The sequence below is a fragment of the Lethenteron reissneri genome, chromosome 42, assembly GCF_015708825.2.
Source record: "Lethenteron reissneri isolate LAM-NWPU_2019-01 chromosome 42, ASM1570882v1, whole genome shotgun sequence".
Lineage (NCBI taxonomy): Eukaryota > Metazoa > Chordata > Hyperoartia > Petromyzontiformes > Petromyzontidae > Lethenteron > Lethenteron reissneri.
This window is the reverse complement of record NC_083820.1, coordinates 4,788,614-4,812,632: the sequence shown is the minus strand read 5'-3', so window position 1 is coordinate 4,812,632 and position 24,019 is coordinate 4,788,614. Positions and strand designations below refer to the sequence as shown.

The following is a 24,019-nucleotide window of genomic DNA, read 5'->3' as shown; positions in this document are numbered from 1 at the left end:
TCCACAATAATACTCCATGGACACGCTCTGTCGGATTTTTTTTAAGGCGAGGCAATTGTGTCTTAACTGTGCTGTAAAACTAAAAAAAACATGTTAATGATCCCCCGAAGATATTAATTTAGCTCCCGTCAATATTTGACCCATCACAATCAGGGTTTACGTCGCGTTTGCAGTGCATACCACACAAGAAGCTGAGTTGATGCAGGCCCAAAGCAGGTGTTCATTTACTTATATTCTCTTTCTTGATTTGAAGTTTTGGTGATTGCAGGAATCCATACTCTTTGGTTCTCTCAGTAAAGTCACGTAGGTAGAAAAATAAATAATAAATCACGACGTTTCGATCGCAACACAAGCAATCGTCATCAGGTAGAAATATACAACAGTAGAACTGCTGAACAAGAAAGGGCTGTTTGCAACAAGAGGTTATATATAGGTTTGAGGTGGGTGTCACCCATGGATAAGTAGGCGGGGTCAGAGATGGAAAGGAGTCCCATCGCCGTACGCAAGCACAACAGCTGCGTTAAAGGGAGAGATTGGCATGTCAATGTTAACGAGTTTAATGAGAAGATAGCGTGTCTGTGTTAGAGGACCGGGCATAGCACCACGTCGTGAGCAACACAAGCTGCGGCGTTGGCTGCTGCACAGTGAGAGGCCAGCGTATCAACGCAAGAGAACCACCATAACAGTGGCCGTGCCAGTGAGACATACAGTTTATTGAACAGCGAGAGCTACCGTAACATCGAGGCAAAAGGGAGCAGCGGTCGCTATGTTAGTGAGACCTCAGTCTGTTAAGGTAAAGACATTTAGCAAGGTGATGTAATTCAGAGAGTCGGAAATAACTGCTAAACAACGGCAGGAAGGATAGAAACATCACAAGCAAGTTATGACTTACCTGGTTAATAACATCCTTACAATGTCTTCTTGGTTCTTTCGGTAACGTCACGTAGAAGGGAAGTAATAAAATAATAAAAAATAAAACATAATAAAATAATATTTTATTATTATATCTCCCTTTAACGTGACTTTACCGAAAGAACCAAGAAGATGAATCTCTGCAGTCACGAAAGCTTAAAATCTAAAAATCCTTACAATGATTTCTCAGTTTGTACCCATCGTCTTGGTTGAAATTGTGTCTGTGTTTAAATATCTGAATGGCTTCATGGACAAATCTTTGATGGTAGCCCAAAAGTTTGCAGAGTACCTTGGTCTCAGAAAAAACAAAATCGCGTGAACTGACCGTGTCAAAACAGTGATCAGCCACAGCAGAGGTATTGGTTCTGTCGTGTTTCAAATCTGCCTTGTGTTCGCAAACACGGTCCGAGACATGTCGTTTCGTTTCCCCGATGTAACTGCTACCGCAGATACAACGTAGTCTGTAGACACCAGGGTATTGCATGTCAGGAATCATATCCTTCACAGATGGGATCAAATCACGGATTTTGTGTACTATGTTGAATAGAACCTGGATCTTGTGTTTGTTAAAGATTTTGGAAATCTTTTTGGGAACACCTGCTATGTATGGCAAGGTGATGGTTTTGATTGGGTCCTGAGATGGCTCTCTCCCCATGGTTGGGGATACAGCTTTGCGGATTGTGCTGTTTGAATATCCATTCATCTTGAGGGCTTGGTGTACATGTTCTTCTTTCAGCCGCACACTTCCGAGTGCAACTTGCTGCCGATATGTTTACGCACAGTGAGACCTTATGCAGTAATTGTCCTGGGAGAGTGTGGGGGCCGACGTCCGCCCCACCACCCTCGCTGGGCAGATGGGGCGCAACGTTCGCCCCCTCCACTCCCTCCTCCACTCCCTCCCTCACCACGTCGATCGGCCCCCGCCGGGCCCCCACCGATCGAGTGATCGGCCCCCTCGCATTAGCGCCCCCTCTGAGGGACATCGCTAAACTGCTGGCTCACCGCCGCACGGGGTTACTCGACACGCACCTGTACACCAGCGTTGATACTACGGCAGCGGCGAGCATGCGCACGCCCCTGCCAGCATTCAAACTCTGATATGCGTGTGCACTAAGCCTGATGCTAAACGGTTGCGCGAATGTGCGCGGACGTCCGCACTAAGACGTGCTCTAAAGCGGCTGCACGAACACGCACATTCAAATCACAAGCACTACACCAACGTTGCAACCCTGTGCTCGCTCTCCCGTGCACTCTGTCTCCCCACGCAGTCGCACCACATGCAAATCGTAGACACCACGCCGATGTTCTGTACTAGCTTTTTATTTGCGGCGCAAATACACACTACCTGGGGGGGGGAATATTTTGCGAGAAGAGCCTAGCCTAACTCTGCCTATGCACTCAATTACTGGAACGTCCTACCGCGTACCTCGAAGCTGTACTCACGGCGTCGCACGGACGTGGTAAGAGTCAGAGAGAGAAGGACGAGAGAGAACTGTACCTATCACTGCCCCATAGCAGCACTCGTTGGCATCACACGGATGCTGCGAGCGGCTCGAGGAGGCAGGACGGCAGGGAGTGGGTCTTGACGGCCCAGAGGTTGAAGACAAAGAGAGCAAAAACCGTCCAGGGCCACTCTTTTTATTTCTTAAACTTCAAAGGCCCAGGGTGACGTCGCACCGCTCAGGCAATAGTGCGCTTACCTGTGCCGTTGCCTCTTTTTAAATCCTTTATATTAAGTTTGCTTGCTTGCTTGCTTGCGTGCTTGCTTGCTTGCGTGCTTGCTTGCTTGCTTACGACCGTGCAAATCTTTCGGTCGTTTTTTAACACACTTCCCGTGATCCAATCGAGCTGACATTTTCCACACAGACTCGCTGTGCGAGACAATTAATATTCGTGAAAAAAATTCCCAAAATTTTACACTGTTTAGGGAAAACAAATTAAATATTTAATTACCAATTGCTTAATACTGGCAGACAATCATCTGACCCATAGGTGGCAGCCATCTCAAGCCAGAGGACGAGAAGACTCTAGCCGCCACGCATATAAAGGATTTATAGTGAAAAACTTTGTTTTTACGTGTTTACTTGTTTTATTCTCTACCGTGGTCTAATCCCCTCACTTCAAAGGGCTGGGATGGCGTTTGTCCCGCGTGACCAATCGTACGTCTACCTGTGGTTACCGCCCCCTTGTTACTGTGTCCTTCCTCGAGTGCCGCGGCGGCGGTGCCGGCCATCCATTGTCCCTCGTTGCCCATTGTTTGGAAGGGCGCCCGGCTTACGCTTTTCTTGCTTAATATTCTGCCCTCCGTACTACCCCCCATGTTGTGAGTAACTCATTGCGGTTGGCCCAGTGAACCTTTTCTTTTCTGCACCCATACAATTTTAAGCCAATTTTAAGGGCATCGCAATGTAACCTGTCCTGCGAGGGTTGGCCAATCTCCTGGCACCGGGAAACCGTGGGACTTTCTCTCTAGGGGCCCTTCGGATTACAACCCGATGTACCAGGCAATCCCCCGCCATGACACCTACGTGGGTGCATGTGCTATGTGTGTGTTATCGTGTGCTCAGGGTGGGGGGTAGTGGAAAATCACGGCCCTTGCGGAGTTGCTCCGTGGTCGAGGCACCACCACAAGAGCGCTGAATGGGCCGATCATGGCAGTGATGCGAGGCAACGAGATTGTTCTTTTGCCTCCGCCCTGTGGCAGTCCTGTTAGATACATTGCACATTGCTTCAGTTTTTCTTATCTGAGCCTGCAGCTCGTGGTGCCAGCGTGCATATATTTTATATATATATGGCGGAGTGCTTGCCACGTGCCTTTTCATTGGGACAAATGCGGCCAGCTATGTGTTTCCAAAGCCTGCCCAGCAGCAGCAGCAGCAGCGCGCCGAGGCACAGATGTTCTGAAGGTGGTCGCTACATCCGTGTGCGTTGATACATCCCCAGAAGATGAATTCATTGGCCTGCAGCACTCGGTGTGCCATCTTGATCTGCACATCACTGTTAGTGCATATTCATTAAATCGTATCCCCGGGCCCACTGCTTTGCTGGAGAAATTTGGCTTCAGTGCTAATGCAGCGGGAAACTGGGGAATTATTCTGTGATTATGCCCAACGTGCTTATTAAAGCACAGGGAACTTATGTCTTTGTATTCGAGTATTTGCATGACCATTACTGCATTTCACACGTGCCATTAAAAACAAATTTGTTTCAATATGAAGGACGTGCTAATGTGCCTAATACGTTGATCCTGCGTGGTTTAAATTGACTCATTATATAGTAATAGGTTTTTACCCTTTCAACTGGTACAAAAACTGACACCTTTATACAAGGCATCATGTTTGCAATAGCCACAACACAAGCAGTCAAAATGCAAACAAAAATCAACAACTCTGATGATGATAATGATATGCACTGTCCTTGAAGTTGATTGGTCCACACCCGAGACAGCTTTTCTTAGAGCCTAGTCTCCATTGGTGTTGGACCAGATGACGCTTTAATCAATTTAAAATCAAAGATTTACCAATGACAACATTCCCATTGTAAAACGAATGAAGCCCATGCCACAGTGAGAAATGCCCCACTGACAGCAAGATCCACTCCACTTGAAAAAACTAATCTTGGATCAGGAAGCTGGGCTTACCCTTGTCTATCAAATTATTATTTGTCTTATTCCCAGTAGCTGCATAAGATAATGGTTTTCGTTTCATTGCAGATGCCTTCTATCATTTATACCGTCAGAGCTGGTCATGCTTGAATTTAGGGTAAATATCAATTTTAAGAGAGCAGGGGTGCTGGGGGAAGAGGTCATTAGATGTTTGGGTGGATGAGTCAATGGTGACTCGGCTGAGACCATCAAAAGTTGCTACACATGAGAGCACCATCACTGCAAGTCGTAATCCAGGGATTGAACCATAGATCTCAGAGGTAGCGGCTCAGCATTCTGGCATGGGCATTGGGCCCCCGGGTCACCCGTTCATCACGTGTGTCTCATCCCATTGCATTTCAATTGCTGGGCTTTTTGTTCATGTGGTGATGTGTGATCACATTGTGGCTTCAGTAGATTCCATGTGTTTATTCTTTCTTACTATAAGGCATTCATCCAGCAGTGGATAGATCACGGATTTTGATGATGATTGTTGATGATGATTATATTGAGACTGCAAACGTAATGATAACCTTGCTAATAAGCGGTCTTGGAAAAGAACACAGTTCACATTTTAATTCCTGAAGACTGCAGCAAAATAACCCGTTCAACATTATTAGCCATATTATTTCGTCACGAAACCCATTTAAAAAGGAACATGGCTTTGGGAAATTGAATACAAGTATTGTTTAGCAAATTGCATGGTTCTTTGCTTTTTCATTATCCCGGGTGTCGATGATGGTATCCTCTATTTTTATCAACCTATAATTACAGCAGCAGTTGAGCCAGCTCGATAAAACTAACGACATATATATATATACATACACACACACACACTGGGTAGTATGAACATTCTATAGCACGACTATCACCCCTCTATACCTCCCAATTGTCCATTACGGCAGAATCCTGGGTGTGATTGTTTCCCCATGATTCCTCTACATGCTGCTGAAAATCCGCTCAAGCTTTTGCAGTTTAAAACAAATCAAAAGTACATCACGAATGTGCTGCCAACATGTCAACAATGCAGGTGAATTTACTGTATAATTATGCATTAATTCATAAGAGGTGTTTGCGTTAGATTGCGTAAATGTATAAATGTGTCGTTAAACCCGCCAACGCCCGACACAGCCAACTAGAAAGGGTTGCCACGTAAACAGAACGTGCAAATTCGTCACTCGTTCATTTACATATGTACGCGATTTAACCCAAAAAAACCCTTTCTATTATGGATGATATTGGTCGCGAAAACCTACGTGTTATGCATTCATTACTTGAATGTATCTATTGATGGGGTGAGCACAGTCGAAACACACACAGGAGTAAATACAGGGCATATGAATGTGCGGGAGTATGTAGGAAATGCCGGTTTGTTGGCCAGGACTTTTAGAGCCGTGTCATTGCTGGCAGTCTGAGGCATTGAGGTGCAGACCCTGAGGTCTGCAGTGTTCTTAGTAAAAAAAAAAGGGGAGGGGGGCTCCTATTATAGGATAGCAATTCCTGGTAGAAGATGAAGTTGAGGTGGTAGAGGGCTTTGTGTACGTGATCAGTAATATCCACAAGGGGGTTGTCTGAAGGTCAAGAAGTGGTGAGACGCTAACTCCCTCGCCTGTTGTGTAGGAGGTCGTGGGTTCGATATTTGGAGTTTTTGCGTGTTCTCCCTGGGGTCCAGTGTATTTTTCTGCGGGTCCTCTGGTTTTTCCCTCCACATTTCGAAACGTGTTTAGAGGATTTGGCTGTCATAAATGTCCACGTGATGAGCCACTTCATTGAGCTATCAACTGTGGTACTTCTGAACAAGAGCTAGACAGCTCAATAAAAATGTCTTAATTTTTTGTTTGCTTTATGTTCATTGATGGACTACAGAAACCATTAGGGAGGTGAAAAGAGATGAGTCTGAGTGTAAGGACAATGGTATTTGAGGTAGGAGCGCTTGCTATTACTGTATGGATCAGAGAGTTGGATCCTAACTAAGCAGCTCAAATAGGCTTTTGACATCTGAGGATCACGCGTCTGAGAAGGATTACTTAAAATGTTGTGGCAAGACAGGATAAGCAATGTAGAAGTTTGTAAGAGAACATGACAGGTAAGTGTTATCGATATGAAGAGGCAAACCAGATTGTGCTGGGTGGGATTTGTGTTGTAGGGTGGCAGAGTGCCAGTTACAGAGACAGGCATTGGGAGTGCTCTCCACAAGTTCGGTTACCAAGGGGAAGCGAAGACCGATGGGCAAGAGGGTGGGAAAGTATGAGGGCAGATCTTGGAGATTGTGTGTCAACTGTGTAGCAGCTGCGTAGATATGGAGGGTAGAAAGTGTTGACGAGGTGGGTGGCATCAACGGCTTTGGCAAAGGTGAAATCCTGAACTTGAATTCTTAAATAAAGGGTGACACTTTTTATGAACGTGTTATGCAATGTCCCATTTGGGAAGGTTATGTTGTGCAGTTGGGAAATTAATTCAGCTCTGCATTTTCTGTGTTTTTTTTTAATCTAAGTTCATCGCAACCATCTCCATGAGTTTTAGAAACGCAAATATATTTTTTTTATTCTGGTGTAAATTTTCCAGAGTAAAGTCAGAAAAAAACACAATACATATTCATAATGATTTTTTTTTCAAAACTGTAATGAAAGATTTCAACCCAAAATCTATTAACTGTGGTGTTAATGTTACTAAAATGCTTTGCTTATATTGAGTAATTTGTCAATATAATCAGTATATTGTGTTATTCCTGTCAACTGCATTTCAGTATGCAGCATCTCTTGGGAATTTAAATATTATGCAGAAAAGCCCAAGGCTGAGAGAACATAGATTAACTACATTTATGCAGCTTGCACAAGAGACGATAACTACAATGCTATTGTCATATTACCTTTGTCATTTGTCTACAAAAAAATCTAGTGAACTACTTTGAATATGTGTTTTACTGTACACATTTATTTTGCGTTGTCGTCATCATCAGCCGTGATAAATCTACTGCGGGATGAAGACTTCTCCAAGTCTCCACCATCCTTGATAGTCCAGAGATGCAACAATGCACCCAATATTCCCACTCTGTCGCATTGCCTGCCACTCTACCGTTATTCTTGGCCGCCAGCCATCCCGCCTTCGAGAAAAGTCTCCTATCTAGGCCAATTTGCGTTTCTTAACTGTCAACATGATGTCTTTAACCTACCTGAAGATGTAAAAAAACAAATATCCATGTGTTCCTCCGTTAAATCGCAGTGGAATTTCGGTTGTTTCGCTCCTTTGGTTGTCACTCAATAATTATTCCACAAAATGTCATCCATTCAAAGTTTTCCAGAAGAACAACAAAAATCCACATTTATATCCAAGTCTATTACTGTGCGTTGTAATGTTGCTCCCAAGATACCATGCCAATAAAATAAATATTACAGTTTGCAGAGTTTTATTCGAAGTAGAAAAATTCTGTCAAAGCCATTTTGTTATATTCTCCATACAACTGCAGATTGAAAAGTATGACTGTACAAGCAGGAACTAAAAAGTAAAAAAAAATTCAGAGTCTATTTTTTGGATTCACTTGGTCTTGCCGCATTGACAGTGGACTATCATCACAGCCCAGATACCCATGGATTTCACAAGCAGAGAGCACACTGTGGGGGCCCAGCAATGAATACAAATCAGTGCAGCCCCTAGCAATCTGTCCCGCTGTCAGCATGCATTTTCATTCCCTTTACTATTCCTCTGTCGAAAGCAAAAAAAAAAAAATCAAAATCACTCTTGCAAATGGGCAGTGTTTTTCTCGTTGAATTTAAATATTTTTTAGTTTTTTCAAACGTTAAAAACCTAGCCAGCTGATAGATTCGTTATAAAATTAAGTGAATAAATGACTACCGCTAAATAATTGCAATTGGCTCTTTTGTTCAAATTCAATAATGAAACGCGGAAGAAAAATCATGGAGATGCATGGAGTCCATTTTTCTTTTAGACGTGTTTGCCATCAGAAGTATTTACTTATTCATGAATGTGTATAACCTGCTATGACATAGCGTTTAACGACGAAACGCAAGGTGTGTAAATGTGGCAAAATGTGCAACGACACATTTAATAAAGAATAACTTAACCAAAAAGTACATGGAACTGGCCTCGACAGTCGAGATTCTTGCTGTTAAAATTGTTTGGGTCTTTCGCTAAAGTCACGTAGATAGGTTAAAAAATAATAAAAATAAACCAAAAACGACGTTTCACTTGAGACCGTCACCCGATGACGGTCACTTGTGTTGCGATCCAAACGTCGTAGTTTTTAGTTTTTATTTATTTTAACATATCTACGTTACTCTACCGAAAAACCCAAAGAATATTCCTGCTATACTCTTTGGTTTTTTCGGTAAAGTCACGTAGGTAAAAAATAATTAAATGAAAAAACAACTAAATTGCAGTCTCACGACGTTTCTAACAGATAAACGCGACTATATAGGGTAAGAGAGGGGGAGGGAGGAGCCAAGGTAGGGCTATTAGCTCTCTTCACTTATTACAGTGAATTTGGCTGTAACGGTTCCACCTGAAGACGGAAGCTTGCGTTGCCTCCGAAACGTCGTGATTTAATTTAGTTGTTTTTTCATTTATTTATTTTTTACCTACGTGACTTTACCGAAAAAAACAGAGTATGAATCCTTGCAGTCACGAAAACTTCAAATCTGGAATATTCCTGCTGTTTTATAAGGGTTGTGAGAAAGAGGAGCAGGGAACTAATTTGCATAAGGGTACGTTATGTGCAAATTACTTGGAATGGCGGCTTGTGATTGGACTAGCGACAGGATCGGGTGTCTCCCAAGCCTATTTTTAAATCCTTTATATTAAGTTCACTTGCTTACTTGCTTGCGCGCTTACAACCGTGCAAATCTTTCGGTCGTTTTTTAACCCACTTCCCGTGATCCAATCGAGCTGACATTTTGCACACAGACTCATTGTGCGTGACAATTAATTCCCAAAATTTTACACTTTTTAGGACAAAAATATTATATTTAATTACCAATTGCGTAATGGTGGCAGACAATCATCTGACCCATAGGTGGCAGCCATCTCAAGCCAGAGGACGAGAGGACTCTAGCCGCCACGCATATAAATGATTTATAGTGAAAAACTTTGTTTTTACGGGTTATACTTGTTGCCCATGCCTACTTTCCTCCGGGGTTTGAATCGGCCAATGAGATGCTGTCCATCATGGCATCGATTCTTATTTGAATTGTAAATCGATTATACCCAAATCAATCCAAGAGAATCGATTCAAATAGAAGACCTTAAAACTTTCGAAGCGGTGATTTTAATAGTTTTAATAGTTCTTTTTTTAAAGCCAATCATTAGTTGCTGCACCGCCCCCATGCCGCCACCCTACAAATGTCCTGGATTATTTGCAAACCGGAGCCTGCTTAAATTTTAGTGCTCTATAATACTGATCAACTGAATAAAATTACCTACAAAGTGATATTTCTTTCGTATCACATCAATGGCTAAATCAATAACTAAAAAGACTTTAAAAAATGTTAACCATTCCAGTACTTTCATTTTGTCTATGTATGAGGGAAATTAAATGTATCAACTAATTTTACTTGCATTAAAAAAGTGGAATATAATGCACACAATGTCACGTACTTCATGAGTATAACTGCAAATTGACTAGTCAATAGGTGTGATACAGTAAATATTAAAAAGTTAAAGCCCCGTTAAAAAAAATTTCAGGCCATCTTTTCACTGGGTACTTAAAATTTTAAATAGCGGACAGCATTGTAGCATTATAATTCAGTCAACTCTCCCATCTCTACAAGAACCGGGACCGCTATTTCAATGGAATTGAGGGAATACCGAAGCTTTTGTCCCATGTGAATTTAAGAGAACCATCCGAATGAAACATTAGACATTGGTGCGTGAATAAGCCCCTTAGACTGCTCTGTAAATGTTGCTCAATCTAAGGTTAGCAACCTACGTGACTGAATAACTCAGCATTCATTGCACCTGTCACGAGGTCAGCTTGTACAAGCGAACTGTTTGATCACTGCTTTCACTGTTGATCGCCAAAACATGCCATTCGGCAGTGACACAGTAGGCTCCAAAGACCATTGTGGAAACCTCTATATGAGGGGTCAATTGTGTTTTTATTTTTTGTTTGTTGCGGTTGCACCCGATTCAAGAGCCGAATGGCTCACAGGGCTATACCAAATCAATGAAACTGAAAACTGAAGGTCAAACAGTCCAAATGTAAAACTACCCATAGCTTGAGTTGTCAAACATTAATCACTGGCATTTGGTAATTACAAATATCCAATGTCTCTTTTGGAAGTCATAAAGTCGTACCTGGTTCAGCGAAGGACTTGCACGTGAATGTTGCATCCTTTTGTTCAATTGTCAGACGAATTGCTGCAGGACCCTTATAGCCGGGCAATATCAACATAATGCATTTTAAGATATGTATTGGCAATCATATGAACCAGCTAAAATAAGGAGGTACATACATACATTTATAAATGTGCAACTCTTACTCTTTGTTTTTTTTGGTAAAGTCACGTAGGTAAACAATAAATAGAATAAAATAAATAAAATAAATTAACTCACGTTTCTGAGACAACACAAGCATCCTTCATCAGGTGTTAAAAAGGCACAGTTATTTTGCCGTGCCTTTTTATTTAGTTGTTTTCATTTATTTTATTTTATTGATTGTTTTACCTATGTGACTTTACTGAAAAAACCAGAGAGTATGAATCCTTGCAGTCACGAAAGCTTCAAATCTAGAATCCGTGCAACTCTTATCACCTAGGTATCATGGGTAACCCGAGGTTGATTTTTGGCCGTGGCTAACATTAAACATCAGCGGTGAGTGATATCTAAAGTGCTCCAGGGCTACTCTTCATGAAGCCACACTGATCATCGGTGGTTAAATATGGTCAAAAAAAACCCACAGCCAACACGGCATAGAGGGAACTGCATCCGGCAGTCGGTTAACAAAGGGCTGTGCGGATTAAACGCGCCTTACACTTTGTAAATAATTATAATTTTCCTCTTCCTATTAAATTGTCTCTAGGATTATTTCTCTGGTGCCATCTCCCAGGGCCTAGGCAATCCCTGGTGTGATGTGAGGCTCTACTGACTGATGCAGATTCAGACGGACAACTCTACATTTTCTTGAGATGACTCTGTTGCCACACTTGGGATACTATTGATGATTGCAACTATGTGTACAGTATTAACAAACATAATTTGCAACGCTTTGTCACTCCACTGCTGGATGAAGGCCTGCCATGGCGTGTGAATAATGGCGATTGTTGGACCATACTTTACCATGATGGTCAGTGGGGATTAGTGAAGGGAGGAGCCACGTGTAGTGTCAGATATCACTTGCCACCGATATTAACAATTGTACATGGATTCAACTAACCTTTCCAGTGTGATAATATAATTACTGGACTACCACCACCACCTTCCTCTTAAAATATACATGACATATATTGTTTATATCAAAATACAAATGTTTTACAGGAGAATCACCTCTTCATTAACAATTTGGCTTTGGTTGATTTTTGAAATTGGGATTTCACAGGGCATGAGTAGATACCAATTTCCATGGTGCATGTGACCACACATTGTCCCAGTAATGGCTTTATTGCCACTTTGCGAAAGGCCAATACTCTTGCCCAATCACTATGTTCGTGCAATTGGTGCTGGTGGTGATGGTGCTGTTCGTGATGGTGGTGACATCAATCAAAACACAATGTCATATCCAGGCAAATACAATCAGTGTCTCTTTCATCAATTTTACACCATATGCCACCATCTCTGGTGGCGTCCCATAGCATTATTGAGTATTTGTCAGACTGTAACCTTCAACGCTGTATAAAAAAAAATGAGTGGCATACATGTTAACAAATTGGATATGCCGCCATTGATAATTAATGATATAATTCGTCGTTCAGAAGAGAGCTCGTGAAGTGATGTGTTAAGGGAGCACACTGCAAATGCACCGGCTTTATACTGGTAGGAACCTCCTGGTTACACCAGCCCACAGGAGATTATTGTGTCCGTCCGTCCGTCGTGCATCCAAAAATGGGAGGGGTAAGGCTGGGTGGAGAGGGGAGGGTGGGGAGGGGCTGGGTGGGGAGGGAGGGGCTGGGTGGGGAGGGGAGGGTGGGGAGGGGCTGGGTGGGGAGGGTGGGGAGGGGAGGGTGGGGAGGGGCTGGGTGGGGAGGGTGAGGCTGGGTGGGGGGTGGGAGGGGTGGGGCTGGGTGGGGAGGGGCTGGTCACCCCGTGGTGCCCTTATAAAACTCATCGTTTAACCTACTCACACTGGCTTGTGCCCGCCCTCACAGTCGGCCATATTTGCGGAATACACCACGCCATTGACCGAGCAACCGAACGTTCCTACCAGCTCCCTCCGCAGGAATGTGTTTAAGGGACACTCAAGATTTATAAATACCTGCACACTCTGGACGCAAGAGATGTTGGTCTTATGCCGCAAATTAACCACATCAATTCATGAACAGATTGTAAACAATTTCTATATATACCACTGCTGTTATTTCCAATTCATGTTTGATGATAAATATAAGGGTTCCTTGTAAAACATCAAATAAAATTTGAATTCTATACAGACGTTCAACGTACATGCATACAGCAAGCAAGTGGTATAACCTTTGATTACACGGACGCACTTGTCAATTATGAAAAAAATCATATTAATTCATGTTTATTAAATTGCATCCTTCTGATGAAAATATTTAAAGTGCACTTCAATTAGAAACATCATAATCTGTTAAAGGACATATGTAAATCAGCGGGGTATATCCTAATCTGCTTTAAGTGTGGCGTCATGGCTTTAGTAAGCAATTTGGCTTACCAAAGCCGAATAGGCAGTATAACAAAGCCATTTTCTCAGTGATTGCTGTTCTCCCACTTTTTTCAAAAGATTACATATGCTACGGAGCTTAATAGATGAAACAGGCCAAGTTTACACCATTGGAACCTCATTTGCCAGTAAAAATATGATAATTGTTTTTTTCTTCGCTTCTCTCTGGCAACAAAACTGACACCTTTTTTTACAAGGAGTCATGTTTGCATAGACCACAATACCTGCAGTCATAATGCAAACAAAAAACATAACTCTGATAATGTATGCACTGTCCTTAAAGTTGATTGGTCCACACCCGAGACAGCTTTCCTTAGAGCCTAGTCATCTGGTCCAACCCATGGTGAGACTAGGCTCTAAGGAAAGCTGTCTCGGGTGTGGACCAATCAACTTCAAGGACAGTGCATACATTATCAGAGTTATGTTTTTTGTTTGCATTATGACTGCAGGTATTGTGGTCTATGTAAACATGACTCCTTGTAAAAAAGGTCTCAGTTTTGTTGCCAGATAGAAGGGTAAAAAATCCAATTATCACAGGCCAAGTTGTGGCCTGCTTTTTGTTATGATGGCGCTCGCCATTTTGTCATGGTCACAGAGCTCTATGACGGAGTCGTGCCTGCCACCAGAAAGTCAACGGATGTTGTGACGTCGCAATATTTGGCAGATAATAGTCTATAGATTTAATTACATTAACTTTTCATATTTAGACGTTTAGGAAAAAATGTGTTTACAGCCTATGTGTGTGTATATATATATAGCACATATATGCTGTATGTGTACACACACACATTGATGAAATGACACACAGGCAGCCAGACTAGGGCAGTTTTAGGATTTTTGGGTTCAGTATTTATTGCCCAATAAATTATTGCCCAATAAATACTGAACCAAGGCTCAAAGAGCCAGACCAAGTCACAAAGGCACAGAGAGGCTTAGAGAGTCCAAGGCGTTTATAGCGATAAAATGGTCATACCGACAACAAATAAAAGCTATATGCAGAAAATCATAGCTGTAGAAAACCATAATACTACCATATAGGACATGCAGCTGCAATGGTATAAGGTTGCTGATTTTATAGGTTGAAGGTTTATTTCAACTATAAGTGGTGAATATAGTTTAAGAGGAGGTGATGATACATTTAAATCTCTATAATCACGATATTGCTTTGATATGGAGTGTTCATGTCTGTTTGGCTATTTATTTAGCTATAGACACAGATATAACATCATTAGGTGCTGTATTGGTAAATTAAAGATAATACAATAATAAGCAGACAAGGGGCTGTTTCATCACCAATTTAAAAAAAAATTAGTTTATAATCAGTCAAAAGGCATTCTGCTCAAATGTTTTACAGTAAAAGTTGTCCAAGTAGAAAAACCCAAGCCGGGTCTCAACGTCTCGTCGACACGTTAAAACTAGTGCTGTTCAACAAAGTTGCCTAGCGTTACAGGAAAGAGCCCTTCCACACACTGTGGGTCAAATTCAGCACAGTACTGTACACCAACATTCTACAAATTCATGGTCATTATCCACTCTCTGCAAAAAGAGTGCTCTATGACAAGCAGAATACATGATACCGAATTGAGCCAAGTTGACATATAAGGAATTGACGTAACTATTCATAAAATAAGTGAACACACTGTTGGATTTTTCAGTATGAATTTAGATTGTTAATTCTGCGGAGTGGCACTTTGGTAGAGCGTTTAACAATTCTAAGGTTGCTGCTTCAAATTCTGGGTGTGTGTTGACTCATCCAACTAGGGACAACACTGATCTTCCTTTGGAGAGATCGACTGTGTAACTCAAACTGGGTCATCATTGGAGATATGGGGTTACCTATTTCAGGAGGGAGACACTTTAACTTTGACTTCAACAAAAAATCCCCAGTTTTATTGCAATTGTGCAATATCAACATCACATCATGAAACAAAATGTTAATTCAAAACTCTCACGCAGAAGTGCAACTTCGCATATTCGAGAACGGGCTACGAAATGCGATCTTATTCATTTCAGAATCAGAATATGTATTTATACTGAAGGAATCCGATGAGCTATGAAACTCTTTTTCACAGTGGTCCAGTAGACATTTACCAGCAACAACCAACAGAATCAAGCACTGTCTTGCACATTGTGTGTTGCTTGTGTAGCGAATGGTGTAAGCTTCACAGATGGATTTTAGTCAAAGTAAAGTGAAGATTCAAATTTATTATGATGGTGAGGGGAAGGGGAGGGGGGTTGCAATCATTAGTCACCATGCTGAAACCATCAACTTACTACACTTGAAAACCTGGTTAAGGCGTGGCTGAAATGCAGATTTAAACCCTGGGTCTCAGCAGTGCTGGCTCCTTGCCGCGACCTCTAAGCCACCGAGGCCACATTTATGCTCCATTATATTTAGAGCTGTGTACCAGTAAGAGAGCCATTAGAACATTACCACATTTTCCGATTTTTCTTTTTAATTAAACTTCCATGCCAATCTCTTCACTATCTTTTTATAATTCTGTGAATAATTAGGCATTTTTTAAAGCATCTTTTAAACTATAGTAGTAGGGTTTTACCCTTTTAAACTGGTACAAAACTGACACCTCTATACAAGGCATCATGTTTGCAATAACCACAACACAAGTAGTCAAAAATGCAAAGAATTCGAAGGTAGTTCTCATTGGTGTTGGACCAGAAGGTGTCATCTGGTCCAACACCAATGGGGACTAGGCTCTAAAGAAAGCCGTCTCGGGTGTGGACCAATCAACTTCAAGGACAGTGCATATTATTATCATTATCAGAGTTGCTTCTTTTTGTTTGCATTTTTGACTACTTGTGTTGTGGTTATTGCTAACATGATGCCTTGTATAAAGGTGTCAGTTTTGTACCAGTTTAAAAGGGTAAAAACCTACTACTATATTTTGCCACTGGTAAAAGAGGTCTCATAGTGTTAATCTTTTAAACTGTTGGCTCTCTGGTACTGTCTTTACACAAATGCATGACCAGGGCCACAACGCATAGATGTCTATGCATAATCGTTGCCAGTGGTTATTATATAAACGACTAGAAAATTGTTTGCATAATTTACGTGCAAGCAGTATGGCAGCTGGTGTTGGCAGTAAAATTGGTCGCAAATCTAGATAATACTTTAATGTTTTTTTTAGGTATTTGTATGAATTAATTACATTTTATGACGTTTTGGATACTTTTAAAGTCTTAGTTTCTGATCTCTGTTTTCTTTTCTTTTATTAATTTGCTTGTCTGTGACGTAGCACCAAATGCATCTGGTTTGTGCAACAAAGCTCCCTGCTAAATTCAAACTGAAAATTTGCGCGGATCAAGTCTGAGGACAGACATGGGTGTTATTAAATGTTCAAATGGCACGATCCATGAGTGTTTTCCTCTGACGAAAAAATAAACGGTCATATTTATTTAACCTTTATTGATCCAGTAAGTCTTATTGTGATTAAAATCTCCTTTCTAAATATGGTCTGGCAGAGGATGTGTGTGAATACGGGGTTACACAGCTGAAACACGCCATGCGGGACCTTATAACAAGTACAGCAATTAACCCTGCAATACGGAATGTGGACCCCGTGCCACAGTCAATGTTCCGTGTTCCACCGTTCCATTAAAAAATGTCAATCATAAACTATCTAACGTCAACCTATATTCCCGCCTCGCAGTGGAGATTCTTAACGTCGTTAAATCCGTGTCCCCCGTGAATCGGTGACACTGTTGTTGGTGCTTCTGATATAGGGGCTTTCTGTTGGTGAGTGACACAGAAGTCACGTGCATAAATGCAGCACATTACCTGCTGTCTGGCTTTGATGTTGAATATCCTCTTACTAAAATCCCACAAAAGGGCTCGAGAAAGAAGGATCAAACGCTGCCAGCACATGTGTCCACAGAGGGGATCTGCTGCAGTCAGTCATGTGTCGACTTTCACCAAAGCAGCAGTATTTCGAATCGTTATTTATGATGCGTGAATTTGACAAACGCAAAGAAAATGCAACCAAATGCTGACAAGTGCACAAATAAGCACGGGGAGATGCATGTTTGGAAGTACAACGAGAGACTGAAAGCAGAGCACGTGAATCAGAGGGCAGGTATAGAACAGGCATTATTATGGAGAGTTAAAAGTTAGGTGGACTTGGGCAGCAACACATCAATGGACGGGATGTTGGCCAATGAACAAGACTGGTGACGGGATTGCAGCTGAAGGAGGGGGACACGTGATCGAGAAGATGACCTCCCGTAGAAACGTAGCAGGGATTAGATAAACAATGGCATTGTACGACGGTAATGAATGCCAATGATGGTCATATCGATTTTGGAAGAACGTTGTCATGATCACATGCAGCGGTGGACGGACAATGGCTGATGACGGATTTATATCGCATTTCATTACAACGGCATCTTCAGATGCTGTACAAAACAGCGTGGCATGCGTATCATGTAGATGGTAATATATTATAGGTATTCTAAGGAGGAGAAGAGGAGGACCTTGATCCTCGACTTGACTAGAGGCAGGGAGCTGGCAGCACGGATTGCTGGGGTGAAAGAGCTCCATGTTGTGAGGGCAGCGGATAAGGAGCTGAATGGGCATGGCATTCCACTTCGATCACTGCCTCCAAGGCCTTCTACATCCCTGTATTTCGTGGTAAGACAAGTTCAGATAGCTCAGGAGAAAGGTGCCATTCCCACCTCATTGCCACCTTCATCCTGAACCCTGTTGTTACCCTGCTATACACACGCTGCTGCACTAACAGGGTTTACTGTCTGGGTCCTTGATTAACTTGACTAATTTATCAGTCTTGATTTGAAGCTTTCGTGACTGCAGGTTCTCAGGTTCTCCACGAATTCTTACCACTCGTCAGTGTGCCTTCTGCCAAACGCCTGTTTGAAGGCAATGAAGATGTTGGAAATAATGTGTTTTTCTCTCTCAATGAACATTTACGATTTATGATGATCAACATTCGGTCAATGGTGTTTTTTCCTGGCCAAACGCCTGCTTTTTCCCAGCTCTTGACTGCCATGAAAAGCCAGCTTGCTGCTCCTGCTGTATATTAGTAGAGAAGACCTGCAGGGCTCCAAAAGTCCATAATGCTTTCAGCATGACCTGCAAGTTGAGCTTCGGTATATTCGGCAATAAGGAAAATATCAACGCAAACATCTTCACGCCGTACATTTATAGCACTTTGCTGAAGTCATCCAAAGGATAGACTGGCCCTGTCACGGTAATGTGGATTTTTTTCACCGTTGTCCCAGAGTGACAAACAAAAATGAGCACTGCACCATGCTTGTTTGAGCAAACACTGACTACATTAACACATTCCTGCGGAGGGAGCTGGTAGGAACGTTGGGTTGCTCGGTCAATGGCCAGGGTCAACGGCGGCGTGGTGTATTCTGCAAATATGGCCGACTCTGAGGGCGGGCACAAGCCGGCGTGAGTAGGTTAAACGTTGAGTTTTATAAGGGCACCACGGGGTGACCAGCCCTTCCCCACCCAGCCCCACCCCTTCCACCCCCCACCCAGCCCCACCCCTCCCACCCCCCACCCAGCCCCACCCTCCCCACCCAGCCCCTCCCCACCCAGCCCCTCCCCACCCTCCCCACCCTCCCCACCCAGCCCCTCCCCACCCTCCCCACCTTCCCCACCCAGCCCCTCCCCACCCTCCCCACCCAGCCCCACCCCTCCCATTTTTGGATGCACGACAGACGGACGGACACAATAATCTCCTGTGGGCTGGTGTAACCAGGAGGTTGCTACCAGTATAAGGAATCGTGTATTAGTCAGCCTGGCTATCTGGCCACAGCTCCAAACACCTCGGCAGTTAATGTGCACAATACTGTTAATCCACATACCTTTAATCCAGCACATACTCCAGTCACTTGCTCACCGGCGGTCAGGCACCTCCTTGTCACTCTTCTATTGCTACTACCATGGTCACTGTTCCTGTGACCTTTCACCCATTGATTCCTCTGCCCTATGGTCTACCAGGCTCATCCACCCATACACCCCACACTGCCACCGCATCGCGCTGCTCGACTAAGAAATTCCCTCCCTTTGTCTTTTTTCTTTCCCCAAACTCTTCTCACCATACTCAATCCGCGAATCTTGTTAAATGTTTTCTATCACATTTATGAGATGGACGTTCGTTGCGGGCTGCCTGACGTTATGGGCTGCCTGACGTTATGGGCCTCATGGCCCTGTGTTCTGCAAGTGTGTGTAAAAAATTAACCCGTAAAAACAAAGTTTTTCACTATAAATCCTTTATATGCGTAGCGGCTAGAGTCCTCTCGTCCTCTGGCTTGAGATGGCTGCCACCTATGGGTCAGATGATTGCCTGCCACCATTAAGCAATTGGTAATTACATATAAAAAAACATTCCTAAAAAGTGTAAAATTTTGTAAAAATATTTTTCACGAAAATTAATTGTCACGCACAACGAGTCTGTGTGCAAAATGTCAGCTCGATTGGATCACGGGAAGTGGGTAAAAAAACGACCGAAAGATTTGCACGGTCGTAAGCACGCAAGCAAGCAAGTGAACTTAATATAAAGGATTATAAAAAAAATCACAATCCACATTCCACTTTCCAGGTACATTTCTGCATTTTCAACGGAGGGTGCACAGAGCTGATAATAATTAAAAATATGTGCCCAACCTAGCTTTCAGTAAATGTAAACGGTAAATCACAAACTCTGAACGCGTTCCCAGAGAGAGAAAGGGAGCTGTGCGAAAGTGCACGAAACAAGGACCACATTACCGCACATAGGTCACAGCTTGCAAGGCTTTGTCAAAGGTGCATTAGCCAACAGTCAACCCGCTGATTGAAAAAAATAACAACACACGTGTCTTTGTGACTGCCCTGGGCAGGGAAGATAATGTGTATTTATTGAATCCAGCATTGCTGCAAGAATGGTGCCTCGCCATATAGAATCCACTGTACCCGTGGCTCCTTCCTTGCAATAAATGCGATACGGACAAAATTCCACTCACGTAGACCCACACCGAGGAGTTGTGCATCCGTAATTGACAGCAATTTAATATCACGCTAACCCACTCCCCACCTGCCCGCACTCACTCACCTGTGTCCTACCAGTAATTACATCAGGGTGGAAGTAGAAGTCCTCGTTTGACTGCTGCCATTTGGGATGAGGGCCACAGAGAAATCACCTTGGGGTACCAGTCGCAGTGCAGCTATTCTGCCAGAACGCAGAATCACTTTGTTTGCTTGAAACTTGTGACCCAGTAGGTTTGCTTTCAGAGCATAGCATGGATGTAGCAGGCAAGGATCTGTGGTTTAATAATGCATGATAGCAATACAGTGAAAGGGAATTTATACATTTCATTGGCATAAAACAGTCCTTTGGCATACAGTTATGAATGCAATTGGTGTTTGTACACTAACCTCCTTTGCAAATTATTCTTGAAAATATTGACAGTGATGAGCATATTTTAGGGGTTATTTTGAGGGCCAGATTTCATCTTGTTCAAGTATTATTGATACTACTTTACAAGGGATTCGCTTGTGATACGGATAATAATTAAGAACATTTGGTATTTGCGCCATTCGTATAGCTTTAGGCAGTAACAAAGGTGCTGTGTGTTACAGAGTCCGCAGTGCATTTAGAGGAGAGGGAGATGGTGCTCCGTGTGACCTCAATTGAGACATTTTTGAGTAATTTTATTCAAATCTGTCAAATTTGTATCGTACGATGGCCACTCGTTTTTGAAATCATGTCAGGGGATTTTGAACATCCACTGTGAAGAAGACGGCCTGTATTGTTTGGTTAACACGCCCGCAGTAATAACCAGGGCAGCCTGCTGGACTCAAACCACGAACTCCTCCGCAACGAGTGGCGAAAGCGCTAACCGCTGGGACTTGTGGCTGCCCCAACGCAATGGGTAGACCACGGGACAACCCAGAGGTCTCCGATTCAATCGTCCAGCGCAGCAGTTTCAAGGAGGGGCAAGTGTTCTTGAATTCCACCTCTGTCCACCCAGATGTATACATGTGTTACACCACAGTTCATTGGCGGGTTGCATGTGGCGAGGTGCATTCTAGGTACTCCTACCTTTTCCATAACGTCAAACCAACGTGAAAGAGTAGGCCAAATTACCCTCAAGTGGCACTGTATAGAAGACCCTCCAGTAGAGGTCTTTCCATCAGTAGTGTGATCAAGAAATCTCAGGGCTGCACCTTTACCTTCTGCTACTCCATACTTGTGTAGTGACAGCAAATGTTTCACTGAAGCGCGTGCCGCTGGGGGATTGGTAGGCAATAGAATTAGGGGTAACAGCCCGTTCTACCAGTTGTACCTGTGGGCAAGGCACGGAGCCCTCTGGGGGATCCAGAGGGTTGCGGGGCCGAGGGCGGAGCCTGGCCACGCTTTTCAGTATCGGCTGCGATCTGGAGTGGAACTCGTCATGCCGTCGTCGTTGTGATCTTCGCCCTCTTCAAGCTGTGGGTCTGGCAGAGTGTTGGCTGTCCCGATCCGGTGTGTGGTTATCCCCTAAGGCTGTGAAGACCGGAATAAGAGAGAGAGAGTACCTCCTACTGGTGTCTGTGAATTAGCACACGACACTTGTGTTAATTGGAAATGATTGAATTGTCTGCATTTACATCATGCTTTACGGCACGTTCATCCCATCGTTGACAGCAGAATGTTGGTGGCTGTCACAATGGGACATTATCTGCGAGTCTGCTTGCATAGAAACAAACAAGAAAAAACACTTTAGAAGATTGATACGAGCCTACCAACTGCAATCATGGGTTACTTGTGAGACGATCATTGATTTAAACTGCACTCCACTCTCCATGCTTGTCTGGTCAAGAATGCTGCAAACTTGTCAACGTGCGTGGGTGGCATTATCGGTTCACACCTTACATGCAGTAGCGTATGCGGGTTTGAAGTGCATTCTGTAACAAACAAACAAAAATGCTCTACATGCAGAAAGCCTTTCAGGCAAATATGATTGCCTCTGAGTCTGTACACGGCACGATTTTAATCTCGAGGTCAATGTGCCAATCAAGCAACAAATCCTTTGCTCATCTGCCGCATTCCAGCTTTAATCCCAGATTAAATAATATTGTGGTAGGGCTTCTGAAGGTTACACTGTGGCTTGAAATTTGCCATGCATATTAGCCAGCTTAAAGTCTTCCCCTTACAATAATTGACCACTCCCTGTCATTTTCATCACACATTGGCCTGCTGTCGTGTTTGTTCTGAACCTTCGATGCTGTACAGTGAGGAAATGCACTTCCGTGTGCAAACGCATCGCGGTGTTTCAATGTGTTTAGATGTACAATGTGTTTAAATTACCATTGGGGTTAATGCCAAAAGCAGGGCAGCAAATATATTAGCTGAACATATGTCAGGCTATATCGTTCACAGTGTGTGCGAGCTGCTGAGACCGGACTTGAGGCGTTTAAGAGCCTCGACGGACGTGGATATGGACCATATCAGCGGCGAGGCTGCTTCAAACAGCAACCTTAACGCTCTTGATAATTGGTTTTTTACCCTTTTATCTGGCAACAAAACTGACACCTTTTTTTACAAGGAGTCATGTTTGCAGAGACCACAATACCTGCAGTCATAATGCAAAAAAAACATAACTCTGACAATGTATGCACTGTCCTTGAAGTTGATTGGTCCACACCCGAGACAGCTTTCCTTAGAGCCTAGTCTCACATGGGTTGGACCAGATGTTGCCAGATAAAAGGGTAAAAAAACAATTATCACATTTTCTTAACGCTCTTGTTTAGTGCAATTTGTTCCGAAGGGAGCAGTCGGCAGGCGATACAAATGCTTGTTTTTGAACGACAGAATGGTGCATTGGTTTTTTGAAATCAGAGAAGACGTTGTTGAGATGCTTGCCATGCATGCCATTGCGAACAACGCATTGCTTCAGTTGGGAAGGTGGTGGTGGTGGTGGGGGTATTGCAGAGTGGTGGCGCAGTGCTTTACACACTGCACGATGGGCCCGGTAGGCTGAGTTGAATTTTGGCCATGGCTAACATTAGCGGTGAGTGATAGTGGAACCAGTTCTGGAGGCTAAGTATGGTCAAACAACCACCCATCGACTCTGGAAGGAAAAATGGCCAAGCTAAGACGCAACAGGGATTTGAACTCGCCCAGGATTGAACTGACATTCTCCATCCATTACAAGATCCTATAAAACTTCGACGAACCTCTGATTACCCAGGGACCGATCCTATATCGAGAACTTAGACTGGTTCCAGTGCGTTCTCTTGTGCAGCACCTACATTTTCTGATGCCCTCATAAGCATTCTTAATATTCCACATGTAACTTCTTTCGCATGTTTAAGGCCACGCTATAGGATTACCTCTGACACAGGTAATCCTATAACTAAACTACGTTATGTCTGAATCTGTGTTTACGGTTATTTACGTAAGTATGTGCAGGTCTGTTTACGGTGTATCCTGTGTGGAGTAAGCTTTACGTGTTTGGTGGAAATTATTTTAGTTTTTGCTCTCGTTAGTTTGCATATTCCCACCCTGCAATGTCCTGTAACTCTACTGCCATTGCTTACAGTCTTGTGCTGTGGTCGTCTTTGTAACAGAAATGCTTATCTCAATGGGCCTTACCAGCTGAAAGTC

General features: G+C 43.1%; 1 protein-coding gene across 1 annotated transcript in view; it reads left to right on the top strand.

The window, feature by feature from the left end:
- The window catches only part of EYS (eyes shut homolog), a 283,886-nt gene that overhangs the window by 43,471 nt on the left and 216,396 nt on the right, over nt 1-24,019 (top strand).